Source organism: Rattus norvegicus, chromosome 9, assembly GCF_036323735.1.
Source record: "Rattus norvegicus strain BN/NHsdMcwi chromosome 9, GRCr8, whole genome shotgun sequence".
Taxonomy (NCBI): domain Eukaryota; kingdom Metazoa; phylum Chordata; class Mammalia; order Rodentia; family Muridae; genus Rattus; species Rattus norvegicus.
The window spans coordinates 76,997,921-77,010,807 of NC_086027.1; the positions used below are offsets into that span (position 1 = coordinate 76,997,921).

The window sequence follows — 12,887 nt, forward strand, 5'->3', positions numbered from 1 at the left end:
CAAAGCAACAAATAGAAGAGGAAATTTTGATAATTTCTGTGCGTTTTCTACAAAATGCCTATTTAATGGTGACCTAAGTTCAAGTGAAAACAATTAGAAGTAATCTTAGCAACGGGCACAGTTCTGGATATCCTACTGTCTGGGGTCCTCCATAATCATATTGGATGACAATTAGGCAGGAGGAGAAGATTCGTCTGAGAGAGCATGGCACAAATCCAGCCTGTAAATTATTTTCTCTGAAACACCTTCATATGCTCCTGCCTGGAAATTCTGACCAAGAGAAGAGCAAAAGCAAGCAGGAAGATCATCCAGACCATAAGTCAGGTGAGCATTCATAAAATGTTTATCAGCCCACAAATAAAATTTTAAAATGTGCAGGACCATGCTGTCTCCAGAATGGAGGAAGGAAATGTTATAAATAAAAGGCCTTTGTTATTATATTAAACTTCCAGGGTCCACACTATCCATCTTGAGCTTCTAAATATCTGAAGTCCCAAAGGAAGTGCTCAGGAACATGTGATTTGAAAACAGATGAATATTAATTCTCTCTAGCTTTCCCCCTTGTTTTCACATTCTTTTGACCCACAGTGGTTTTACCCTTAAGCAGGAAAGCCTCAGCTTCCAGCTCTTCAATGAGAGAATCTTTCCAGGACTCTGTAATAACCACGACTCCAGTTCCTGTTGCTTTATGATTTCATAATGTTTACAACAGAAAAAAATGGACATTTTGTATTCTTTTCTTTGTATTCTTTATGTGTGTGTGTGCATATGTCTTGTGTGCATTTGCCACATTATGCATATGTGCAGTAGACTGTAGAAGCCAGGAAAAAATGTCTGATCCCTAAAGCTAGAGTTACTGTCTGTTGTGAGCCACTCTATCAGGATGCTGGGAAATAAACTCATATCATATTCTTAGAAAGAGTAGCAAGTATTCTTTACCACGGAGCTATCTCCCCAGGTCCATATTTTTTATTTAGACTCTACTCAAAAACTCAATAGTGTTTTTAGAATACCTAAAATTGTGTCTTCCCTGATGATGAAAATGTTTGCTGAATTTGTGCCTTAGCCACCACACACATCTTTTGGCAGCCACCTTCAACATGCAGAATCTTCATTGCCTACTCTCTGTTTGTTCTATGATTTTTCTGAGCCAGGGTCAATATTCTGCAAGATTTTGGATCACAGCTTTCCAAAATAAGTCTATTCCCTTCCCATTTTGGGTCTCATGTTAAGTTACTCTACCACAAGTCATTACACACTTGAGTATTCACTACAGTCTTTGGAAGCAATATCCTATTACGAAGGCTCATGTCTATTTATAATTACTGGGTCATTTCTGGATAAGTGCCAGTGTTTTGGAGTGTTCTTCATGGCTATGATCATACCTTAGCTGCAGTTTAAGTATCACATGTTTTTGCCGGAACAGCACCAAAACTCCCACTATAAATGCCAAGGAAAGCAATTCCTTTCTCTTACCATAGCCTTTTGTTTTGTCATGATTCTTTTCTCTTAAGTTAATCATTTCCTTCGCATCCTTTCCAGGCTATCAGTTTCTAGATCATTTACATTTTTCTAGTAGGTGCCTTGAGGCAATCTAAATCTGGATTGCAGTCTTGACTTACTTACTACATATTACCAGATATAACAAGCTACTCACAATCTGAATCTTACATTTTCTTTGACCTAAAATGAGGTAAGGATGCTTTGTGTTCAGGTTAGCAATATACTTTGTAAGAATGTATGTAAAGAACCTAACATGTTATCTTGCCCATAACAGGAACACAACACTCATATTTATGTGAGTATATAAAAGTAAGCAGTTAGATCAAAGGAAAGAACTTGTGTATAACCTGATTAATTACTGCATTAATCCTTCAGGTAGCCTTTGCTTCCCACTACTACTGTCCTGTTCACTTTTTTCATTTATAACTGATGTACATCCTCACACCTTTGCTATCTCTTGTCTCTTCTACTTTGTTCACAGTCCCTATACCGAGGCAGAAGCATTGCACATCCAAATATATACATCTAAATGCCATGTTTTTCCATCCTGCGGAGTCCTTACTGGATCTTTATTAGTCTGCTTGATTGTCTCAACACAGCACTTACTCAAGCCTTAGTCATCTTTCTCCTAATGACATGTTTGTACCCTCTGTTCCTCCATAGCCTTGCTCTTTATTCTAGGCTTCTATAGGCTGGTAGTCTTTTAGTGTTTCTCAATTTAATCCACAAATTATAATAGAACAGAAAACTTGTTATTGTAAGTAGACTAAAATTATTTCCAAGAGACAATTGACTCTTTGTTAAAACATTGTAAATCCTGAGTGTTTTAGTAGTTAGTAGATAATATAACATATGGGCCAAACCCTTAGATGAGAAGGGAAATTCTAATATATGAGAGAAAGGTCAATTTGAATCTGTAAGGTAATCAAGCTGACTCAGGCAGACAATGAAGAAAAAGAGAGTTGAATAGGAGCCTGTATTCTCTACAATGTGATCTTTCAACCTAGTCCATCCTTTCTGTTTTCAATCATATCTATCAACTCACAAAGTCTTAGTGTGAATTACTTTTGTTATTGGAGAGATGAGAGAGGGAGATTGTGTAAGTCAAGAAAGAGGCGAGAGCAAACGGAGTGTGGAGGAGCACTGTGTGAGGAAATTGGGGTGCAGGAAGAGAAAGAAGAAATAGTTAACGAGCTGTTAATTCAAGCTACCTCATAATATAATTGCTCTGGCTCCTCGCATATTCTCTGGTACATATGGTCTTTATTCACAGTTTGAAGAACAATAAACTAAGTAGCTACAAGTCAAGGCTTATACAAGCCATCCTGTACTGGCCATATTTAAATATGGGCAGCCAGATATTTCATCTTACTGTGCAATAAAACAAAGTAAGCAGAAATAAAATCAAGTATACTAAATTGTGTCTGTAAACTGTTTCCAGTAGGTTCTATACCCAAGAGAATTTCACTTCTCAATGTTGATCATGATTTAACCATATTTGGCTCTCCATTAGCCCTATGTTATGCTGAAACTGCTAAGAAGGACTAATAAAAATGTGCCCTGAAACAACACACAAATGGCTTCCCACACATGATAACTTCATTGCTGCTCTAGGAATACATTCTGGCAGACTAGTGATGACATCTACTTAAATTCCAAAACATCCACTCATCTTATTCTACTCTTCTAATCCACAATGCTAACATTTGTGCCCTTGCAGAGGGGAACTTGACATTCCCCTCATTCTACATTACTCAATGAATATCCAGATCCCACAGATCTATTGCAAAACCATTACTTTTATCAAACTCCCCATAGTATTCCTCACATTCTTTCCCTCTCTACATCAGTTCAGATATTAAAAGGCTGTCAGAATGGTCTTACCAGAAGCTAAAATGACTTGTGCTCTCATTGTAAAGCTCACTTCATTCAATAGTCCCTTATGCACTCTTCTTGTTCCTAATGTAACACTTGCTCATTGTGTTTTATTGGCTACTTGCTTATATGCCAAGTGTTTTGAGGGCCAGGTTAGATGCAGTCCTAGAAGAACTAGATAGATAGCAATTTCCTTAATGACTCTTTAATGAATATATTACCAACTGAAGAAGGGTTTTCTGTTGTTGTTGTTGTTGTTATTATTTGCCTGAAATTGTAACTTAGGAGTGGTAATGGAGATATTTATGTATTGATGGATCAACAGCACTTACTAAGATAGTCCCTTGAAGACCACTACCATCATAAAGAATCTGATGATTCAAAGGTTCAAGTAGCCCACATTCTATACTGAAGAAAGAAGAGATGGCCCAGTCAGTGTTGAAGAGCACAGATTTCTCTTCTAGAGTACCCAGTTGGGATTCCCAGAACACACACGGTAGCTCATAAACAGCTACAAGTCTTTTAGTGCTTTGAGAGACAATGGCCACCATTGGTTAATGGAGACTGGAGCTAATTAGGAGGTATGGCCTCGTTGGAGGAAGTGTGTTTCATTCTCTTCCTCTTGCTTGCTGATCCAGATGTAGAACTCCCAGCTCCTTTCCAGCACCATGTTTGTCTGCATGCTGCTATGTTTCTCCACCATGACAATAATGAAGTAAACCTTTGAACTATAAGACAGTCCCAATTAAATATTTTCCTTGATAACAGTTGCCATTCTTTACAGCAATACAAACCTTAATTAAAACAGTTCTAGACCCTGGGGATCTAAAGGGATTCCTGTGCTCCATGGGCCCTGCACACATGTGATAAAGAGACATACATGTAGTCGAAACATCCATACACATAAAAATTAATAAATCGCAACATTGTTCCCTGATACATTCCTCTTTAATATTACTGAACACTGGCTGTGGAGGTGGCTCGCCAGCAGGTGATCAGCTTAGCATATTCAAGGGCTTGGGACTGATCTCCAGTGCTGAGGAGAAGGATGAAGAACTGACTTGATATCAATGATAACACAACCAAGGAATCTTAGAGGCAACATGAGAAGCGATGCACTACTTGGTAAGGCATAGTCCCTGGAAAGGATGCTGGCCCTATCATTTCAGAGCTGTGCCTCAGTTTTCAAATATGCAAAATAGAAAGTGTAGAATAGTAGATGACTTGGGATAGTAAAAACTAGGAAAACAGGGGGGGGGAATAAGTGGTAAATAAATTAAAAACTAAAGCAAAGTTTTCCAGAGATTAAGCAAACTAATGAGTACACAGCACTTATATAGTACTCGAGACAAGTGAGTGCCGATCAGTCTGCACCCCATGTTTTTATTCTGTATTTGAATAATCACACATCCTTATAAATATACACACATACTAAGAGTAAACGAATGAATTTGTCATTTCACCTCACAAGTATCCAATAGCATATCTCTCTAACACAGAACCACAGCGCCTGGCTCCAACTCAAAGTCGGCCACAGCAGGCATTCAGTGAATATGAGTTATGTGCATCTCGGTATTTCAGTGTGGAGAAAATTAAGCATTTCTTTCTTCTGAAGAATGAATCAATTAAGTATGTTATTAAATAATGGCTATGATCATTTTTGGAAAAATCAAAACAAATTGGTTGTGGATTGAATTGCCAATTTGTTTCCCTGTTTGATATGCTGGACTTATTTTACCCAATCTAAGAATATTTTGAAGCAAGAATTATGATCTTTGTATTTGGAAATGCTCTCACAGTGGTGTGGTGGTCTCTCAATTTAGCTTTTGCATGGGTGTAATGAAAGGCTGGTCCACAGATATTCATCTAGAGTGAAAGCCACAGAGGAAAATTAGTTTCTGTTTAGAACATTCTGGTATGTCAGAATTCTGAACTGAGAAGGAAGCTTTTTCATTGACCCGGGCGCAGATGGGAAAGAACAGAGCCATAAGGTGCTAATGATTAGGGAACGGTCAAGGACAGAAAGGGTACAAAGGAAAGTTGATGAGTGAGCCCGCCCCCTAAGACCGACTGCCATCTTCTCTGTTCCAATTCGCAGAGTAATCAAAGGATATTCTGAACCTCTCAAAATGCCATCAATACTTATTGAGAAGGAAATAGAACAACACTTTCTCAAGCCTTTGCAGAATCAATCAGCATAACAGTCTGGACTGGACAAGGAACTCTGGCAGACAAGGACAGATTTGTAATATATATGAAATAACCTTCTAAAACCTGAATAAGAAGTTGATGATAATGTCCCAGCTCCATTATAGAAGAGGTGAAAAAATTGCTAATTGTCTTGCTTTGGTGCTATATCACAAATAGACTTCTTGATGAGATGTGTCCAGTAATTTAAGAGAGCTATGAATCTGGTGACATACTAAAATGTAAATATCTAAATGGCTTAGATAACACATTCGTTAATGTCCTAAATCTATGTATCTGTTTCAGATGTCTCTTTATACTCTTTGTTGCCTTTTTGTACTCTGATGTTCTTTAGTACTATTTAACAAAAAAGAGAAGAAACCCATTTTGGTTGTTGATTGGCTTTGTGGCTGTTAACATTTGCTAAGTATAAAATAGTTTCATAAATACCACTGAAATGGGCTTTAAAGACAGACTCTCACTGAAAATCTCCATCTACTGTATGTGCTGACTCTTGTAGAACTGTGCCTAGCAGTGTCCCAAATTCAATACCGAAAGGTTGATATCAGTGACAAGCCTCTGGTGCTCTTAAAGTGAACCTTTCTATCTTTTAAGCAGCTCATGTGGCACATTTGGTGTCATGGAACCTGGCAGTGGTTTGGCTTTTGAGTAGATAAACTCTTAACAAAATTAACAAGTCATCTAGGTGATTGGAAATTCATCTATTGGACAATTAAGCTGCTTTAAAGAAAGTAAAATGTGCTATTTGACAGCATGCTCTGTAACCTTACAACAGTAATCAGCCATCACTTACACAGGTGACCATCATAAGAGGAGTCACTCTGTGACTTTATAATTATATTCCCTCTTGTAGTATAGAAAAATGTGATGGTATTACCTTTCAAACTATTACTTTGTAGGCCAGAGTGAAAATATTTTCATAAAAATATGAAAAATATCGACTATTTTTAAAAATTAAAGAAACGTATTAGTCTGTGCCAAATTTTAATGAGTTCATTTGAATAATACTTAGGCTAATACTTACAAAGTATTCATTGCTTATTGGTGATGGTAACTTGATTTTCCTTCTCTTTTACTAATTAAAAGTACTGACTGCATGCAAGTCAGATTTGCATTCGAATCTCAGTATTCATCATAGGAGCTGGACATCTCTCCATAGTTTCTATTTCAGCCAATAAGGGAATAGTATTGTTCTCTACTTTGTTGTGAAAGTAAAGGGTAGTCTATGTATAAACTTTAGAGTTTAGAACGGAAATAAAGATCAATAAACAGTAGCCATATTTAGATTAGCATTTGGAGATTTTGATACATCTACTAAACTTGTAAAGATCACTTTATCGTCAAGTACGTCATTACTGATTTCAAAAGCAGACACCACTGGCTCTGCTATTATGCTTCGATTTGGATTCTATCAATTCCATTTGATCTTCCTAAACCATTAACTCTTGATTACAGGGAGTCTCTCAGAAGCATAAACAGAGGAGGCAAACAGCAGCAGGGGCTCTGGCTTCTCATTGCACTCCCAGCAGGAGCCTTTTAAGCCAGTTGATACTAAATCTCATTAGACTAGAAGTAAAATCAAGACATCCATGGCTTTCACCAGCAAAAACAAACTAACAGAACCAATCAAAGACTGAATACTAGATTAAGATCCAAGAGATGGGAGTAAGCGCCCTCACCCACTCTTGAAAGCAAGGACAGTGGGGTATAGATGTCAGTTTTGCCAGTATTAGTTTGCACCTCCATAAAATGAAAAAAGTTGTATTAGAAAGTCTGTTAGTACCTTATGCATGTACCTCATAATACAGTGATCTAAACCTCTGGAATTAGAATTCTTCTCTATAATGGTACTGAGACTAACAGCTCAGCTTACATTCCTGCTCAGAGGATTTCTAGGTAAATTAACTTTCTAGAGAAAATCATACTTGACAAAGAGGGTCAGGAAGCAGAAAGGGAGAGAAAAGAGATTGTGTGGAGGTTATTGTAAAAAAAGCCTGATAACGCTAAATAATGAAAATATTGCTATGTAAGTACGAATATGAAATTTTATAATTGGTAACTAACACATTTTAACTTATTCTTAAAGTAATTTTAGTATTTACAATCAATCGGCATCCTCAAGTTTGTGGATGAAATGTCTCAGGTTTAAATATATTGTTAATATACAATCAGACAGATAAAGAATTCTTGATATCTCTAGAATTCCCAAAAAACCTGGACAAAAAGAGAAATGCAATTTTTATTACATGATTTTAAAAGAGAAAGTTCTGTCATTTATAGGAGAGGTGACATTTCTAAAAAACATTTCATCCACAGCTCCATACTAAGAAAATTCCAAGAGATAAACATTTCGAGAGTCACGTGTTGATAATGCTTGCAGTTCTGGTCAGCTTTTTGTGTGCGAGCTGTGGAAAAGCAAATTACAGTGGCCAGTCAGGTGGAATGGGAGGGCACTTTTAGGATAAATGTCCAATGGTTATTAAACTGATAACGACACACGGATATACCATGTAAAGAGAGATCTAAAAAAATATACACCACTCAGGTTTTTTCCATTGATGAAAAGAATGCAAAAATTAACTGTAAAAATGAAGGAGGAGAAGGAACTTCAGACCCCATGTGTACAAGAATGCCAAGCAACCCGAGCTTCCAGGGACTAAGCCCCTACCCAAAGACTATACATGGACTGAACCTGGACTCTGACCTCATAGGTAGCAATGAATATCCTAGTAAGAGCACAAGTGGAAGGGGAAGCCCTGGGTCCTGCCAAGACTGAACCCCAGTGAATGTGATTGTTGGGGGGAGGGTGGTACTGGGGGAGGATGGGGAGGGGAACACCCATAGAGAAGGGGGGAATGGTTAGGGGGGATGCTGGCCTGGAAAACCGGGGAAAGGGAATAACAATCGAAATGTAAGTAAGAAATACCCAAGTTAATAAAGATGAAAAAAAATGGAGGAGAAAGAAGAGGAGAAGAAAGAGATGAAGAAAAGGGAAAAAGGAATGAATAAAAGAAGGAAAGAGAAAGAAATTAGTGCCAATAAAAGCTCAGGCACTGGAATGAATCATTAATATCATTTTTTGGTGCAATGTAAGGACATTAATTTTTTAAAATAAGTTTATATAAATACAAAATGCTATCACTGACTGTGGGTACAGCTCAGGGGCAGAAAACTTGCCTAGGAATCATGAGGCCCTGGGTTTGATCCCTAGCACTAGATGGAAAGAAAGAAGGAAGGAAGGAAAAAGGGAAGGAGGGAAGAAAGAAACAAAAAAGAAAAGAAGAAAGAAAAATCAAGTCTAAATACTAAGACCTGCATATTTAGACAGTGCAGTGTGATCTGTCAAGTGATGAAGTCTGAATTAGAGTTGTAGCAAGAGAAACAGAAGGTAATTTCTAAAGTGCTTTGCATAGAGACTGAAAGGAATTTTGTTCTAGGTTGGAACCTTTATAAGGGAGCTGGAGCCTTTAAAACAGAGATTTATCACTGGGAAGGAAAGGTGACAAATGGAAGAAAGGACATTTCCATGTCTGATGATAGTTTTCAAACCTGCACAATGTAATAATGAAGATGATGAAAATGACTAGCATGCACATAAATTATCATATGCCAATCTTTATTTGGTTCGCTTCATTTCCTGTCTGACCCTGTTCTGGGCCTGAGACTCCTTCTTCACAAAGACACAGCAAAAATGGCTTTCTCTAACCTCTCATCTTGATATGATTGCTTTACCTTTTCCCTACAATATCCGATGTTTCTCTCCTAATACAATGTCCTTAACTAGATGGAGACTCTGAAGACAGAACTTCTTCTTCCCAACTCTATTCTCCCTGCCCACCTCAGTGCCAAGCCTATGACAAAGATTCAAAGGTATTAATGTATTTATTCTGATTCAAATATATTGACTTATTTACTCTGACTATACTATACGGAACAATTTAAGAGGATTAGCTGTTGAGTAAACACTGTGTGAGATATGGAATCTAATAAGAACTACTACATCAGGCTTAATAGATTAAAACCAAACAAAAACCCCAAGCCTCTTGTCAAGGATAAACTGCAGGAAACCTTGATAGATCCTGGACAAAATGTAAAACCAATATCCCGAGACTGCAGTCATTTATCCTCCAGAAGCAGCTATTGGTAGAATTAATATTGATCCTTGGTAAATTGCAACAAGAGTAACCTTGTTGTGTCACCTAACTCCTCCCCGCTGTGTCATAGAGCTATGCTTCCTTACTTACATTGTGTCTGTAGGATCCTCTTGCCTACATCCTGTCCCTGAAGGAAGATGGTTGTATAATGGCATAACTCAGTCTGCTTTGGGCCAATTTCTGAAAAAATATCCCTAACAATAAAAAACACGCATATGTCTGGAATATAATTTCTCAAAATGCCAAAATGCTTATAAAACAATTTTAATGTGAGGGAATAACATATAATTCAGTGCATCATCCTTATGACTAAAGAAAGAGATATGAACATGATTAAATGACGTGACGACCACCATGCCCAACATGGCCTGGACTGGTTCTGGACTGTCATGTCTGATTTCCAATTTCTTTTAGTTAATGAATTTACTTTATTATTTTTACTTTTGAAAAGCTGTGTGTGTGTGTGTGTCTGTGTGTGTGTGTGTGTGTGTGTGTGTGTGTGTGTTCTGTACTTGTTCATCTACATATGAGTGAAGGAGGGAAAGGCCGTGGAAGCCAGAGTCATCAAATCCCCTGGAGCTGGAATTACAGCTAGTTGTAAGACACCTGATGTAGGTGCCAGGAACACAACTTCCAGCATAGTAGCACATGATCTTAACTACTGAGCCATCTCTCCAGCCCTCAGATTAATTTATTTTAATCATATTATCATTAAAAGAAAGAAAGTAGAAGCTCCTCCCAAAGCAGGTAGTAAATGACTCCACCCCTAGATACCCTGTTTATGGATGTAGAAACAAACCTAAGGATTGCTGAACTTAAGTGGCTTTTTATGTTCTCTTGTTAACATAATATTAGAGTACATTCAATGGATACATTATTTTGGTAAAAAATATTTAAGATCATTCTGCAGTTATACCTAATAATAATAGCACCAGTTATAGATTAGATGACGATTGTCTAGTGTTTTAAATTTTATTTTTTGCTAGCAGTCTGGACAAATGTCAGCATTGTATTATTACTTTACTCATTATCTGAAGGTCATAATTTAACAAAATCCATGTGGATTTAAAGTTTACATTTTTAAAATTCGCTTATTTCCTGTGTGCAGACCTGTATGAGCCACAGTGCATGTATGGGGGTTAAAGTACAACTTGCAGGAATAAGTTATTTTCTACCCTGTAGGTAGGTTTGGGAATACAGATTAGTTCATGAGACCTAATGGCAAGTCCCATACCCTGCTGAAACATCTTGCTGACCCCCTTGTGAAATTTCGAACAACCTAGCACATTGCAGAAGAGACTGCTATCATTTGTTTGATGTAGGGAAACATACACAGAATTAAAGAGTAAACACATCAACAGACTTGTCATTAGTAGCAAGCCGAATGAGAATGTATCTGTAATTATGTTATGATAAATAAAAAGTAAACATAAATATTGTCTCATTCTAAAGAGATTAATGTTTATTAATGCTTATTCACTAGAGAAAATGTGATTCGTAATTGTCTGTCACTCATATAGATAGGTACAGTTGTATTAATTTAAAAATGAGAAAATAATGATATAGAAAGAACCAGAACATTAGTCACACACACACACACACAGACACACACACACACACACACACGCACACACACATACATGCACGTTTGTGTGTGCATTTTGCATTTAAAAACCGAGTATTTACTTCCTAGTAAAGATTTATCAAGTATGTTAAGCTTTCTATCCTTATTCACTTTAAACATTGTTCCTTATTACATAACTTGACCACAGAAACTAAAGTTGAAGTAATTATGAAATAATGTAGCAACACTGTAGACAAACAGGGAAATAATATTTGTAACATGTTATAAGTTGAAATAAGAGTTCTATGAAACCAGATATTTAAATTAGGGCAATATAAATGATCATGATCTTTTGTGGGCCGGAAAGATGGCTCAGTAGGCAGAGTATTTACTGTGAAAGCACAAGTTGGGATCACAGAACAGAGGTAAAGCCAGACCCACCGGCATGAGTTTATAATCTTAGTGCTCCTAAGGAGAGAGGTGAGTTGGAGAGAGGAGAATCACAGGCCAGCAAGATTCGCACACACAACAATGGATGAAAGAGCGTGTTTGAAATAAGATGGATGGTGGAAATACCAGCTGAGCGTATCCTTGAATTTCCACAGGTACAACCTGGTGTGTGTGTGTGTGTGTGTGTGTGTGTGTGTTGTATGTGTTTGTGTGTGTGTGTGTGTGTGCATGCACAGACACAGTCATTATGCTCCCAAAATAAGTGGTATTAAGTACAATTCACTTTCCAGACACTGACAACTAAAAAAAAAAGTTTGTAGGTAGCAAATCAAAATGCAGAACAAGAGAAGAAGACTAAAGGTCAAGGACTTCCCATGAGATTCCTGCTTTGTCTAGTTCTGTTTAGTTAGATCAAAATGTTATTAAGAATTCCTTGCATTAAGCACTACAAATTAAAATGAACAAAACCTAAGAATTTGAGAATCCTTATAAAATAGAAAAATAAAACCATATCTCGATGGAATTTCACTTTAAGAAATAGAACTTTCCTTGAAAATCAATTATTGACCCAAAAAGTGATGAATTATCTTTTATCTAGTGATGTTTGGTCATTTTTGCTATATAGAGAGAGCAGGGAAGACCCCAGTCATACCCCAGACTGTCATACTTCCCACAAAGATTGATCTTCACAATCTACCTAGGAATTATTTTTTCTAAAGAGGTTTTTGTTGTTGTTGTCATTGTTGTTTTTCTTTTTTCTCTGTGTAGCCTTGGGTGTACTAGAACTCAGTCTGTAGTGCACAATGACCTAGAATTCAGAGGTCCTCCCACCTCTGTCACTCGAGTGGTAGAATTCAAGGTGTGCACCACCACCACCTGGCTTATGAATTAGAATTTTAAAGCTTTATGTTATCTGCTCCTATTGGGACCATAAAATATTTCAGGTTGATTCGCAATTACATATTTTCTTTTTCAGTACAAAGAAAAGTAAACCGTGGTCTGGAAGTGCGGTCCTTCCCTCCTACCTCCCTCTCTTCTTTCTTCTTATTTTAAATTGTTTTTCTTTTGTTTAGTTGCTGAGACAAGATCTCACTCTTTAGCCAGGCAGAAACTGGAATCATGACTAACCCTGT

General features: G+C 37.2%; 1 protein-coding gene across 5 annotated transcripts in view; it reads right to left on the minus strand.

Moving 5' to 3' along the window:
• Positions 1-12,887, minus strand: part of Erbb4 (erb-b2 receptor tyrosine kinase 4) — a 1,072,248-nt gene that overhangs the window by 24,535 nt on the left and 1,034,826 nt on the right. The window lies entirely within an intron of this gene.